At 38.8% G+C, this 14,205-nt stretch overlaps 7 non-coding genes across 7 annotated transcripts; all 7 read left to right on the top strand.

Annotated features, from left to right (window-relative positions):
* Positions 1–940: 940 nt before the first annotated feature.
* On the top strand, positions 941–1,134 carry LOC149130695 (U2 spliceosomal RNA). Its single transcript, XR_016238897.1, has one exon. It is a non-coding gene; the product is annotated as a U2 spliceosomal RNA (small nuclear RNA).
* Positions 1,135–2,843: 1,709 nt separating this feature from the next.
* LOC149130694 (U2 spliceosomal RNA) lies at positions 2,844–3,037 on the top strand. The gene has a single exon (XR_016238896.1). It is a non-coding gene; the product is annotated as a U2 spliceosomal RNA (small nuclear RNA).
* A 1,711-nt stretch (positions 3,038–4,748) lies between these two features.
* LOC149130693 (U2 spliceosomal RNA) lies at positions 4,749–4,942 on the top strand. The gene has a single exon (XR_016238895.1). It is a non-coding gene; the product is annotated as a U2 spliceosomal RNA (small nuclear RNA).
* Positions 4,943–6,654: 1,712 nt separating this feature from the next.
* Positions 6,655–6,848, top strand: LOC149130692 (U2 spliceosomal RNA). Its single transcript, XR_016238894.1, has one exon. It is a non-coding gene; the product is annotated as a U2 spliceosomal RNA (small nuclear RNA).
* A 1,708-nt stretch (positions 6,849–8,556) lies between these two features.
* Positions 8,557–8,750, top strand: LOC128251198 (U2 spliceosomal RNA). The gene has a single exon (XR_008267011.2). It is a non-coding gene; the product is annotated as a U2 spliceosomal RNA (small nuclear RNA).
* A 1,708-nt stretch (positions 8,751–10,458) lies between these two features.
* Positions 10,459–10,652, top strand: LOC149130691 (U2 spliceosomal RNA). Its single transcript, XR_016238893.1, has one exon. It is a non-coding gene; the product is annotated as a U2 spliceosomal RNA (small nuclear RNA).
* A 1,712-nt stretch (positions 10,653–12,364) lies between these two features.
* LOC149130690 (U2 spliceosomal RNA) lies at positions 12,365–12,558 on the top strand. The gene has a single exon (XR_016238892.1). It is a non-coding gene; the product is annotated as a U2 spliceosomal RNA (small nuclear RNA).
* Positions 12,559–14,205: the final 1,647 nt, after the last annotated feature.

Below are 14,205 nucleotides of genomic sequence, written 5' to 3'. Positions count from 1 at the left end.
CTTTATGTCCCCTGCCTCATCTTTTTTCCTTGATACCCTAAGCGCTGGCTTATTTTGTTTAATGGTTAATCCGGCGGAGCTCGGCTCCCACAGTCAATATTTCCAGCATGTATCCGAAAAGAAAAAAAAAATTGTATTTTCTCTTCGTGTTTACAAGCAGTGCATCTAAACAGTATTAAAGCCACAGCCTTACCCCCAGGGCAAAGTTGTTCAATGAGCACCAAAGCATGCAAAGATTAGCAACGATGAGGGCATTGGTAGGGTGTAGCAGTATTGTGATCTCTACGTGTTTAATCTCATATCTTTCACTTGTCACTTCACCACAGTCCAATTTCACTCGCAACGTTGACCTGACGCTATTGTAAATAATATTTTACGTTTAATATGGTAAACAGTGGTTTGAAACCCAGAACCTGTTGGTTTGAAGCAAACTTGTCACTTTAACAACGAACCAATTATTACGTGGTCGCCTGATTTACAAGGTATAGCAATCAAAACAAAGCATTGGACATTAAACGAAAATGTTAGTCACTTAAATATATATTTGTTATTGGCTTGAATATAAGATGGGTTGAACGCTCTGGTCATAGGTCAGTCAGATTCATGAACTATGACCTGCCACCCAGCAGCCAGTCACTAGCCAATACTACAGATAAGGAAGTGATTAGCAGTGCCGCTTATCTTGGTGACGTCCCTTGTCTTAGAGGTTTACTTTATATAATGATAAGAACATATATTACCATTCAACATACAAAATCTTTATAAACTTACAAATAATTGATTTAAAGATATTAAAAATACTTTAAAGTAGGAAACGTAAGCATTGAATGTCTTTATAATGTAGCAGGTAATTAAATGTGATTGGAGTAAATAATTTACACATCAGTGGGTGTAACATTATCTTGTGTATAGATAGTCTGTGGCAAAGCGTCAAAAATTTATCGCTTCTCGGCCTTTTGGCTAAGATCAAAGTGTAGTATCTGTTCTTATCAGCTTAATATCTGATACGGTCCCTATTTGGGTCCATCGATATTAAACTGATTTTTAGAACTAGGCGAAGTGTTAGGGGCTTGCTCCGCCTTTGCCACGGGTTGGCCTGGTATTGCAGTGCTTCCAGGATTCAGCCCATCTCCCACTCGGGAGATACAAATTAATAATAATGTCAGATATGTTGTCACAGCACCCCCCCCCTCTTTTTTTTTTTTTTCGTCATCTTAGCAGCCTTTCCGTCACCTGTAGTTGCTTAAAGACCTTCATCGTGTTCGATTCCACCTCAACACCGTCGACTTCCATTTTCGTCCTCTTCCCTTTCTCATTTCAAATTCCGTCATCGCTTTCACACCAACTGCCACATTCAGTGCCTTTACAGGAAATCCTTTTTCCTCTGCGCTGTCGATTTAGCTCTCCACTTTAACTATACTTTTCTCTCTCTGTCCTCACACCAGTCTCAGGTGGAAGGTAATATTTATTTCTTAACATGCATAGATCGTTTTTCACGGTGCCCGCAAGCTTATCCAATCGAAGACATATCTGCAGTAACTATAGTAAGAAATTTATTTACCAAATGGATGTCTAGATTTGGCATACCCAACACATTGACAGCAGATCGTGGAAGACAATTTCTGTCGACTCCTTTCGCAGAATTCAACAAACTCTTGAGAATTCATACAACTTCATATCGTCCACAATCTAATGGCATGATAGAGACGTTTCATTGCCAGTTGAAATCTTCAATAAGAACTAACTCATTCTGATTCTATCAGTTGGTTAGAAGCTTTACCAATGACATTGTTAGGAATCAGGAGTGCTGTTAAAGAAAGTTTACGATATTCTCCTGCTGACCTTTTGTACGGAACAACATTAACTCTGCCTGGTCATTTGTGTCATACACCAATTACCATTCCTTTATGTCCCCTGCCTCATCTTTTTTCCTTGATACCCTAAGCGCTGGCTTATTTTGTTTAATGGTTAATCCGGCGGAGCTCGGCTCCCACAGTCAATATTTCCAGCATGTATCCGAAAAGAAAAAAAAAATTGTATTTTCTCTTCGTGTTTACAAGCAGTGCATCTAAACAGTATTAAAGCCACAGCCTTACCCCCAGGGCAAAGTTGTTCAATGAGCACCAAAGCATGCAAAGATTAGCAACGATGAGGGCATTGGTAGGGTGTAGCAGTATTGTGATCTCTACGTGTTTAATCTCATATCTTTCACTTGTCACTTCACCACAGTCCAATTTCACTCGCAACGTTGACCTGACGCTATTGTAAATAATATTTTACGTTTAATATGGTAAACAGTGTTTTGAAACCCAGTACCTGTTGGTTTGAAGCAAACTTGTCACTTTAACAACGAACCAATTATTACGTGGTCGCCTGATTTACAAGGTATAGCAATCAAAACAAAGCATTGGACATTAAACGAAAATGTTAGTCACTTAAATATATATTTGTTATTGGCTTGAATATAAGATGGGTTGAACGCTCTGGTCATAGGTCAGTCAGATTCATGAACTATGACCTGCCACCCAGCAGCCAGTCACTAGCCAATACTACAGATAAGGAAGTGATTAGCAGTGCCGCTTATCTTGGTGACGTCCCTTGTCTTAGAGGTTTACTTTATATAATGATAAGAACATATATTACCATTCAACATACAAAATCTTTATAAACTTACAAATAATTGATTTAAAGATATTAAAAATACTTTAAAGTAGGAAACGTAAGCATTGAATGTCTTTATAATGTAGCAGGTAATTAAATGTGATTGGAGTAAATAATTTACACATCAGTGGGTGTAACATTATCTTGTGTATAGATAGTCTGTGGCAAAGCGTCAAAAATTTATCGCTTCTCGGCCTTTTGGCTAAGATCAAAGTGTAGTATCTGTTCTTATCAGCTTAATATCTGATACGGTCCCTATTTGGGTCCATCGATATTAAACTGATTTTTAGAACTAGGCGAAGTGTTAGGGGCTTGCTCCGCCTTTGCCACGGGTTGGCCTGGTATTGCAGTGCTTCCAGGATTCAGCCCATCTCCCACTCGGGAGATACAAATTAATAATAATGTCAGATATGTTGTTACAGCACCCCCCCCCCCTCTTTTTTTTTTTTTCGTCATCTTAGCAGCCTTTCCGTCACCTGTAGTTGCTTAAAGACCTTCATCGTGTTCGATTCCACCTCAACACCGTCGACTTCCATTTTCGTCCTCTTCCCTTTCTCATTTCAAATTCCGTCATCGTTTTCACACCAACTGCCACATTCAGTGCCTTTACAGGAAATCCTTTTTCCTCTGCGCTGTCGATTTAGCTCTCCACTTTAACTATACTTTTCTCTCTCTGTCCTTCACACCAGTCTCAGGTGGAAGGTAATATTTATTTCTTAACATGCATAGATCGTTTTTCACGGTGCCCGCAAGCTTATCCAATCGAAGACATATCTGCAGTAACTATAGTAAGAAATTTATTTACCAAATGGATGTCTAGATTTGGCATACCCAACACATTGACAGCAGATCGTGGAAGACAATTTCTGTCGACTCCTTTCGCAGAATTCAACAAACTCTTGAGAATTCATACAACTTCATATCGTCCACAATCTAATGGCATGATAGAGACGTTTCATTGCCAGTTGAAATCTTCAATAAGAACTAACTCATTCTGATTCTATCAGTTGGTTAGAAGCTTTACCAATGACATTGTTAGGAATCAGGAGTGCTGTTAAAGAAAGTTTACGATATTCTCCTGCTGACCTTTTGTACGGAACAACATTAACTCTGCCTGGTCATTTGTGTCATACACCAATTACCATTCCTTTATGTCCCCTGCCTCATCTTTTTTCCTTGATACCCTAAGCGCTGGCTTATTTTGTTTAATGGTTAATCCGGCGGAGCTCGGCTCCCACAGTCAATATTTCCAGCATGTATCCGAAAAGAAAAAAAAAATTGTATTTTCTCTTCGTGTTTACAAGCAGTGCATCTAAACAGTATTAAAGCCACAGCCTTACCCCCAGGGCAAAGTTGTTCAATGAGCACCAAAGCATGCAAAGATTAGCAACGATGAGGGCATTGGTAGGGTGTAGCAGTATTGTGATCTCTACGTGTTTAATCTCATATCTTTCACTTGTCACTTCACCACAGTCCAATTTCACTCGCAACGTTGACCTGACGCTATTGTAAATAATATTTTACGTTTAATATGGTAAACAGTGGTTTGAAACCCAGTACCTGTTGGTTTGAAGCAAACTTGTCACTTTAACAACGAACCAATTATTACGTGGTCGCCTGATTTACAAGGTATAGCAATCAAAACAAAGCATTGGACATTAAACGAAAATGTTAGTCACTTAAATATATATTTGTTATTGGCTTGAATATAAGATGGGTTGAACGCTCTGGTCATAGGTCAGTCAGATTCATGAACTATGACCTGCCACCCAGCAGCCAGTCACTAGCCAATACTACAGATAAGGAAGTGATTAGCAGTGCCGCTTATCTTGGTGACGTCCCTTGTCTTAGAGGTTTACTTTATATAATGATAAGAACATATATTACCATTCAACATACAAAATCTTTATAAACTTACAAATAATTGATTTAAAGATATTAAAAATACTTTAAAGTAGGAAACGTAAGCATTGAATGTCTTTATAATGTAGCAGGTAATTAAATGTGATTGGAGTAAATAATTTACACATCAGTGGGTGTAACATTATCTTGTGTATAGATAGTCTGTGGCAAAGCGTCAAAAATTTATCGCTTCTCGGCCTTTTGGCTAAGATCAAAGTGTAGTATCTGTTCTTATCAGCTTAATATCTGATACGGTCCCTATTTGGGTCCATCGATATTAAACTGATTTTTAGAACTAGGCGAAGTGTTAGGGGCTTGCTCCGCCTTTGCCACGGGTTGGCCTGGTATTGCAGTGCTTCCAGGATTCAGCCCATCTCCCACTCGGGAGATACAAATTAATAATAATGTCAGATATGTTGTTACAGCACCCCCCCCCCCCTCTTTTTTTTTTTTTCGTCATCTTAGCAGCCTTTCCGTCACCTGTAGTTGCTTAAAGACCTTCATCGTGTTCGATTCCACCTCAACACCGTCGACTTCCATTTTCGTCCTCTTCCCTTTCTCATTTCAAATTCCGTCATCGTTTTCACACCAACTGCCACATTCAGTGCCTTTACAGGAAATCCTTTTTCCTCTGCGCTGTCGATTTAGCTCTCCACTTTAACTATACTTTTCTCTCTCTGTCCTTCACACCAGTCTCAGGTGGAAGGTAATATTTATTTCTTAACATGCATAGATCGTTTTTCACGGTGCCCGCAAGCTTATCCAATCGAAGACATATCTGCAGTAACTATAGTAAGAAATTTATTTACCAAATGGATGTCTAGATTTGGCATACCCAACACATTGACAGCAGATCGTGGAAGACAATTTCTGTCGACTCCTTTCGCAGAATTCAACAAACTCTTGAGAATTCATACAACTTCATATCGTCCACAATCTAATGGCATGATAGAGACGTTTCATTGCCAGTTGAAATCTTCAATAAGAACTAACTCATTCTGATTCTATCAGTTGGTTAGAAGCTTTACCAATGACATTGTTAGGAATCAGGAGTGCTGTTAAAGAAAGTTTACGATATTCTCCTGCTGACCTTTTGTACGGAACAACATTAACTCTGCCTGGTCATTTGTGTCATACACCAATTACCATTCCTTTATGTCCCCTGCCTCATCTTTTTTCCTTGATACCCTAAGCGCTGGCTTATTTTGTTTAATGGTTAATCCGGCGGAGCTCGGCTCCCACAGTCAATATTTCCAGCATGTATCCGAAAAGAAAAAAAAAATTGTATTTTCTCTTCGTGTTTACAAGCAGTGCATCTAAACAGTATTAAAGCCACAGCCTTACCCCCAGGGCAAAGTTGTTCAATGAGCACCAAAGCATGCAAAGATTAGCAACGATGAGGGCATTGGTAGGGTGTAGCAGTATTGTGATCTCTACGTGTTTAATCTCATATCTTTCACTTGTCACTTCACCACAGTCCAATTTCACTCGCAACGTTGACCTGACGCTATTGTAAATAATATTTTACGTTTAATATGGTAAACAGTGTTTTGAAACCCAGTACCTGTTGGTTTGAAGCAAACTTGTCACTTTAACAACGAACCAATTATTACGTGGTCGCCTGATTTACAAGGTATAGCAATCAAAACAAAGCATTGGACATTAAACGAAAATGTTAGTCACTTAAATATATATTTGTTATTGGCTTGAATATAAGATGGGTTGAACGCTCTGGTCATAGGTCAGTCAGATTCATGAACTATGACCTGCCACCCAGCAGCCAGTCACTAGCCAATACTACAGATAAGGAAGTGATTAGCAGTGCCGCTTATCTTGGTGACGTCCCTTGTCTTAGAGGTTTACTTTATATAATGATAAGAACATATATTACCATTCAACATACAAAATCTTTATAAACTTACAAATAATTGATTTAAAGATATTAAAAATACTTTAAAGTAGGAAACGTAAGCATTGAATGTCTTTATAATGTAGCAGGTAATTAAATGTGATTGGAGTAAATAATTTACACATCAGTGGGTGTAACATTATCTTGTGTATAGATAGTCTGTGGCAAAGCGTCAAAAATTTATCGCTTCTCGGCCTTTTGGCTAAGATCAAAGTGTAGTATCTGTTCTTATCAGCTTAATATCTGATACGGTCCCTATTTGGGTCCATCGATATTAAACTGATTTTTAGAACTAGGCGAAGTGTTAGGGGCTTGCTCCGCCTTTGCCACGGGTTGGCCTGGTATTGCAGTGCTTCCAGGATTCAGCCCATCTCCCACTCGGGAGATACAAATTAATAATAATGTCAGATATGTTGTCGCAGCACCCCCCCTCTTTTTTTTTTTTTTCGTCATCTTAGCAGCCTTTCCGTCACCTGTAGTTGCTTAAAGACCTTCATCGTGTTCGATTCCACCTCAACACCGTCGACTTCCATTTTCGTCCTCTTCCCTTTCTCATTTCAAATTCCGTCATCGTTTTCACACCAACTGCCACATTCAGTGCCTTTACAGGAAATCCTTTTTCCTCTGCGCTGTCGATTTAGCTCTCCACTTTAACTATACTTTTCTCTCTCTGTCCTTCACACCAGTCTCAGGTGGAAGGTAATATTTATTTCTTAACATGCATAGATCGTTTTTCACGGTGCCCGCAAGCTTATCCAATCGAAGACATATCTGCAGTAACTATAGTAAGAAATTTATTTACCAAATGGATGTCTAGATTTGGCATACCCAACACATTGACAGCAGATCGTGGAAGACAATTTCTGTCGACTCCTTTCGCAGAATTCAACAAACTCTTGAGAATTCATACAACTTCATATCGTCCACAATCTAATGGCATGATAGAGACGTTTCATTGCCAGTTGAAATCTTCAATAAGAACTAACTCATTCTGATTCTATCAGTTGGTTAGAAGCTTTACCAATGACATTGTTAGGAATCAGGAGTGCTGTTAAAGAAAGTTTACGATATTCTCCTGCTGACCTTTTGTACGGAACAACATTAACTCTGCCTGGTCATTTGTGTCATACACCAATTACCATTCCTTTATGTCCCCTGCCTCATCTTTTTTCCTTGATACCCTAAGCGCTGGCTTATTTTGTTTAATGGTTAATCCGGCGGAGCTCGGCTCCCACAGTCAATATTTCCAGCATGTATCCGAAAAGAAAAAAAAAATTGTATTTTCTCTTCGTGTTTACAAGCAGTGCATCTAAACAGTATTAAAGCCACAGCCTTACCCCCAGGGCAAAGTTGTTCAATGAGCACCAAAGCATGCAAAGATTAGCAACGATGAGGGCATTGGTAGGGTGTAGCAGTATTGTGATCTCTACGTGTTTAATCTCATATCTTTCACTTGTCACTTCACCACAGTCCAATTTCACTCGCAACGTTGACCTGACGCTATTGTAAATAATATTTTACGTTTAATATGGTAAACAGTGGTTTGAAACCCAGTACCTGTTGGTTTGAAGCAAACTTGTCACTTTAACAACGAACCAATTATTACGTGGTCGCCTGATTTACAAGGTATAGCAATCAAAACAAAGCATTGGACATTAAACGAAAATGTTAGTCACTTAAATATATATTTGTTATTGGCTTGAATATAAGATGGGTTGAACGCTCTGGTCATAGGTCAGTCAGATTCATGAACTATGACCTGCCACCCAGCAGCCAGTCACTAGCCAATACTACAGATAAGGAAGTGATTAGCAGTGCCGCTTATCTTGGTGACGTCCCTTGTCTTAGAGGTTTACTTTATATAATGATAAGAACATATATTACCATTCAACATACAAAATCTTTATAAACTTACAAATAATTGATTTAAAGATATTAAAAATACTTTAAAGTAGGAAACGTAAGCATTGAATGTCTTTATAATGTAGCAGGTAATTAAATGTGATTGGAGTAAATAATTTACACATCAGTGGGTGTAACATTATCTTGTGTATAGATAGTCTGTGGCAAAGCGTCAAAAATTTATCGCTTCTCGGCCTTTTGGCTAAGATCAAAGTGTAGTATCTGTTCTTATCAGCTTAATATCTGATACGGTCCCTATTTGGGTCCATCGATATTAAACTGATTTTTAGAACTAGGCGAAGTGTTAGGGGCTTGCTCCGCCTTTGCCACGGGTTGGCCTGGTATTGCAGTGCTTCCAGGATTCAGCCCATCTCCCACTCGGGAGATACAAATTAATAATAATGTCAGATATGTTGTCGCAGCACCCCCCCTCTTTTTTTTTTTTTTCGTCATCTTAGCAGCCTTTCCGTCACCTGTAGTTGCTTAAAGACCTTCATCGTGTTCGATTCCACCTCAACACCGTCGACTTCCATTTTCGTCCTCTTCCCTTTCTCATTTCAAATTCCGTCATCGCTTTCACACCAACTGCCACATTCAGTGCCTTTACAGGAAATCCTTTTTCCTCTGCGCTGTCGATTTAGCTCTCCACTTTAACTATACTTTTCTCTCTCTGTCCTTCACACCAGTCTCAGGTGGAAGGTAATATTTATTTCTTAACATGCATAGATCGTTTTTCACGGTGCCCGCAAGCTTATCCAATCGAAGACATATCTGCAGTAACTATAGTAAGAAATTTATTTACCAAATGGATGTCTAGATTTGGCATACCCAACACATTGACAGCAGATCGTGGAAGACAATTTCTGTCGACTCCTTTCGCAGAATTCAACAAACTCTTGAGAATTCATACAACTTCATATCGTCCACAATCTAATGGCATGATAGAGACGTTTCATTGCCAGTTGAAATCTTCAATAAGAACTAACTCATTCTGATTCTATCAGTTGGTTAGAAGCTTTACCAATGACATTGTTAGGAATCAGGAGTGCTGTTAAAGAAAGTTTACGATATTCTCCTGCTGACCTTTTGTACGGAACAACATTAACTCTGCCTGGTCATTTGTGTCATACACCAATTACCATTCCTTTATGTCCCCTGCCTCATCTTTTTTCCTTGATACCCTAAGCGCTGGCTTATTTTGTTTAATGGTTAATCCGGCGGAGCTCGGCTCCCACAGTCAATATTTCCAGCATGTATCCGAAAAGAAAAAAAAAATTGTATTTTCTCTTCGTGTTTACAAGCAGTGCATCTAAACAGTATTAAAGCCACAGCCTTACCCCCAGGGCAAAGTTGTTCAATGAGCACCAAAGCATGCAAAGATTAGCAACGATGAGGGCATTGGTAGGGTGTAGCAGTATTGTGATCTCTACGTGTTTAATCTCATATCTTTCACTTGTCACTTCACCACAGTCCAATTTCACTCGCAACGTTGACCTGACGCTATTGTAAATAATATTTTACGTTTAATATGGTAAACAGTGTTTTGAAACCCAGTACCTGTTGGTTTGAAGCAAACTTGTCACTTTAACAACGAACCAATTATTACGTGGTCGCCTGATTTACAAGGTATAGCAATCAAAACAAAGCATTGGACATTAAACGAAAATGTTAGTCACTTAAATATATATTTGTTATTGGCTTGAATATAAGATGGGTTGAACGCTCTGGTCATAGGTCAGTCAGATTCATGAACTATGACCTGCCACCCAGCAGCCAGTCACTAGCCAATACTACAGATAAGGAAGTGATTAGCAGTGCCGCTTATCTTGGTGACGTCCCTTGTCTTAGAGGTTTACTTTATATAATGATAAGAACATATATTACCATTCAACATACAAAATCTTTATAAACTTACAAATAATTGATTTAAAGATATTAAAAATACTTTAAAGTAGGAAACGTAAGCATTGAATGTCTTTATAATGTAGCAGGTAATTAAATGTGATTGGAGTAAATAATTTACACATCAGTGGGTGTAACATTATCTTGTGTATAGATAGTCTGTGGCAAAGCGTCAAAAATTTATCGCTTCTCGGCCTTTTGGCTAAGATCAAAGTGTAGTATCTGTTCTTATCAGCTTAATATCTGATACGGTCCCTATTTGGGTCCATCGATATTAAACTGATTTTTAGAACTAGGCGAAGTGTTAGGGGCTTGCTCCGCCTTTGCCACGGGTTGGCCTGGTATTGCAGTGCTTCCAGGATTCAGCCCATCTCCCACTCGGGAGATACAAATTAATAATAATGTCAGATATGTTGTTACAGCACCCCCCCCCCCTCTTTTTTTTTTTTTTCGTCATCTTAGCAGCCTTTCCGTCACCTGTAGTTGCTTAAAGACCTTCATCGTGTTCGATTCCACCTCAACACCGTCGACTTCCATTTTCGTCCTCTTCCCTTTCTCATTTCAAATTCCGTCATCGTTTTCACACCAACTGCCACATTCAGTGCCTTTACAGGAAATCCTTTTTCCTCTGCGCTGTCGATTTAGCTCTCCACTTTAACTATACTTTTCTCTCTCTGTCCTTCACACCAGTCTCAGGTGGAAGGTAATATTTATTTCTTAACATGCATAGATCGTTTTTCACGGTGCCCGCAAGCTTATCCAATCGAAGACATATCTGCAGTAACTATAGTAAGAAATTTATTTACCAAATGGATGTCTAGATTTGGCATACCCAACACATTGACAGCAGATCGTGGAAGACAATTTCTGTCGACTCCTTTCGCAGAATTCAACAAACTCTTGAGAATTCATACAACTTCATATCGTCCACAATCTAATGGCATGATAGAGACGTTTCATTGCCAGTTGAAATCTTCAATAAGAACTAACTCATTCTGATTCTATCAGTTGGTTAGAAGCTTTACCAATGACATTGTTAGGAATCAGGAGTGCTGTTAAAGAAAGTTTACGATATTCTCCTGCTGACCTTTTGTACGGAACAACATTAACTCTGCCTGGTCATTTGTGTCATACACCAATTACCATTCCTTTATGTCCCCTGCCTCATCTTTTTTCCTTGATACCCTAAGCGCTGGCTTATTTTGTTTAATGGTTAATCCGGCGGAGCTCGGCTCCCACAGTCAATATTTCCAGCATGTATCCGAAAAGAAAAAAAAAATTGTATTTTCTCTTCGTGTTTACAAGCAGTGCATCTAAACAGTATTAAAGCCACAGCCTTACCCCCAGGGCAAAGTTGTTCAATGAGCACCAAAGCATGCAAAGATTAGCAACGATGAGGGCATTGGTAGGGTGTAGCAGTATTGTGATCTCTACGTGTTTAATCTCATATCTTTCACTTGTCACTTCACCACAGTCCAATTTCACTCGCAACGTTGACCTGACGCTATTGTAAATAATATTTTACGTTTAATATGGTAAACAGTGTTTTGAAACCCAGTACCTGTTGGTTTGAAGCAAACTTGTCACTTTAACAACGAACCAATTATTACGTGGTCGCCTGATTTACAAGGTATAGCAATCAAAACAAAGCATTGGACATTAAACGAAAATGTTAGTCACTTAAATATATATTTGTTATTGGCTTGAATATAAGATGGGTTGAACGCTCTGGTCATAGGTCAGTCAGATTCATGAACTATGACCTGCCACCCAGCAGCCAGTCACTAGCCAATACTACAGATAAGGAAGTGATTAGCAGTGCCGCTTATCTTGGTGACGTCCCTTGTCTTAGAGGTTTACTTTATATAATGATAAGAACATATATTACCATTCAACATACAAAATCTTTATAAACTTACAAATAATTGATTTAAAGATATTAAAAATACTTTAAAGTAGGAAACGTAAGCATTGAATGTCTTTATAATGTAGCAGGTAATTAAATGTGATTGGAGTAAATAATTTACACATCAGTGGGTGTAACATTATCTTGTGTATAGATAGTCTGTGGCAAAGCGTCAAAAATTTATCGCTTCTCGGCCTTTTGGCTAAGATCAAAGTGTAGTATCTGTTCTTATCAGCTTAATATCTGATACGGTCCCTATTTGGGTCCATCGATATTAAACTGATTTTTAGAACTAGGCGAAGTGTTAGGGGCTTGCTCCGCCTTTGCCACGGGTTGGCCTGGTATTGCAGTGCTTCCAGGATTCAGCCCATCTCCCACTCGGGAGATACAAATTAATAATAATGTCAGATATGTTGTCGCAGCACCCCCCCTCTTTTTTTTTTTTTTCGTCATCTTAGCAGCCTTTCCGTCACCTGTAGTTGCTTAAAGACCTTCATCGTGTTCGATTCCACCTCAACACCGTCGACTTCCATTTTCGTCCTCTTCCCTTTCTCATTTCAAATTCCGTCATCGCTTTCACACCAACTGCCACATTCAGTGCCTTTACAGGAAATCCTTTTTCCTCTGCGCTGTCGATTTAGCTCTCCACTTTAACTATACTTTTCTCTCTCTGTCCTTCACACCAGTCTCAGGTGGAAGGTAATATTTATTTCTTAACATGCATAGATCGTTTTTCACGGTGCCCGCAAGCTTATCCAATCGAAGACATATCTGCAGTAACTATAGTAAGAAATTTATTTACCAAATGGATGTCTAGATTTGGCATACCCAACACATTGACAGCAGATCGTGGAAGACAATTTCTGTCGACTCCTTTCGCAGAATTCAACAAACTCTTGAGAATTCATACAACTTCATATCGTCCACAATCTAATGGCATGATAGAGACGTTTCATTGCCAGTTGAAATCTTCAATAAGAACTAACTCATTCTGATTCTATCAGTTGGTTAGAAGCTTTACCAATGACATTGTTAGGAATCAGGAGTGCTGTTAAAGAAAGTTTACGATATTCTCCTGCTGACCTTTTGTACGGAACAACATTAACTCTGCCTGGTCATTTGTGTCATACACCAATTACCATTCCTTTATGTCCCCTGCCTCATCTTTTTTCCTTGATACCCTAAGCGCTGGCTTATTTTGTTTAATGGTTAATCCGGCGGAGCTCGGCTCCCACAGTCAATATTTCCAGCATGTATCCGAAAAGAAAAAAAAAATTGTATTTTCTCTTCGTGTTTACAAGCAGTGCATCTAAACAGTATTAAAGCCACAGCCTTACCCCCAGGGCAAAGTTGTTCAATGAGCACCAAAGCATGCAAAGATTAGCAACGATGAGGGCATTGGTAGGGTGTAGCAGTATTGTGATCTCTACGTGTTTAATCTCATATCTTTCACTTGTCACTTCACCACAGTCCAATTTCACTCGCAACGTTGACCTGACGCTATTGTAAATAATATTTTACGTTTAATATGGTAAACAGTGTTTTGAAACCCAGTACCTGTTGGTTTGAAGCAAACTTGTCACTTTAACAACGAACCAATTATTACGTGGTCGCCTGATTTACAAGGTATAGCAATCAAAACAAAGCATTGGACATTAAACGAAAATGTTAGTCACTTAAATATATATTTGTTATTGGCTTGAATATAAGATGGGTTGAACGCTCTGGTCATAGGTCAGTCAGATTCATGAACTATGACCTGCCACCCAGCAGCCAGTCACTAGCCAATACTACAGATAAGGAAGTGATTAGCAGTGCCGCTTATCTTGGTGACGTCCCTTGTCTTAGAGGTTTACTTTATATAATGATAAGAACATATATTACCATTCAACATACAAAATCTTTATAAACTTACAAATAATTGATTTAAAGATATTAAAAATACTTTAAAGTAGGAAACGTAAGCATTGAATGTCTTTATAATGTAGCAGGTAATTAAATGTGATTGGAGTAAATAATTTAC

Source organism: Octopus bimaculoides, chromosome 28 (genome assembly GCF_046866305.1).
Source record: "Octopus bimaculoides isolate indiv1 chromosome 28, ASM4686630v1, whole genome shotgun sequence".
Taxonomy (NCBI): Eukaryota; Metazoa; Mollusca; class Cephalopoda; order Octopoda; family Octopodidae; genus Octopus; species Octopus bimaculoides.
The sequence above is the reverse complement of the archived record's forward strand: the minus strand, read 5'-3'. Positions and strand labels throughout refer to the sequence as shown.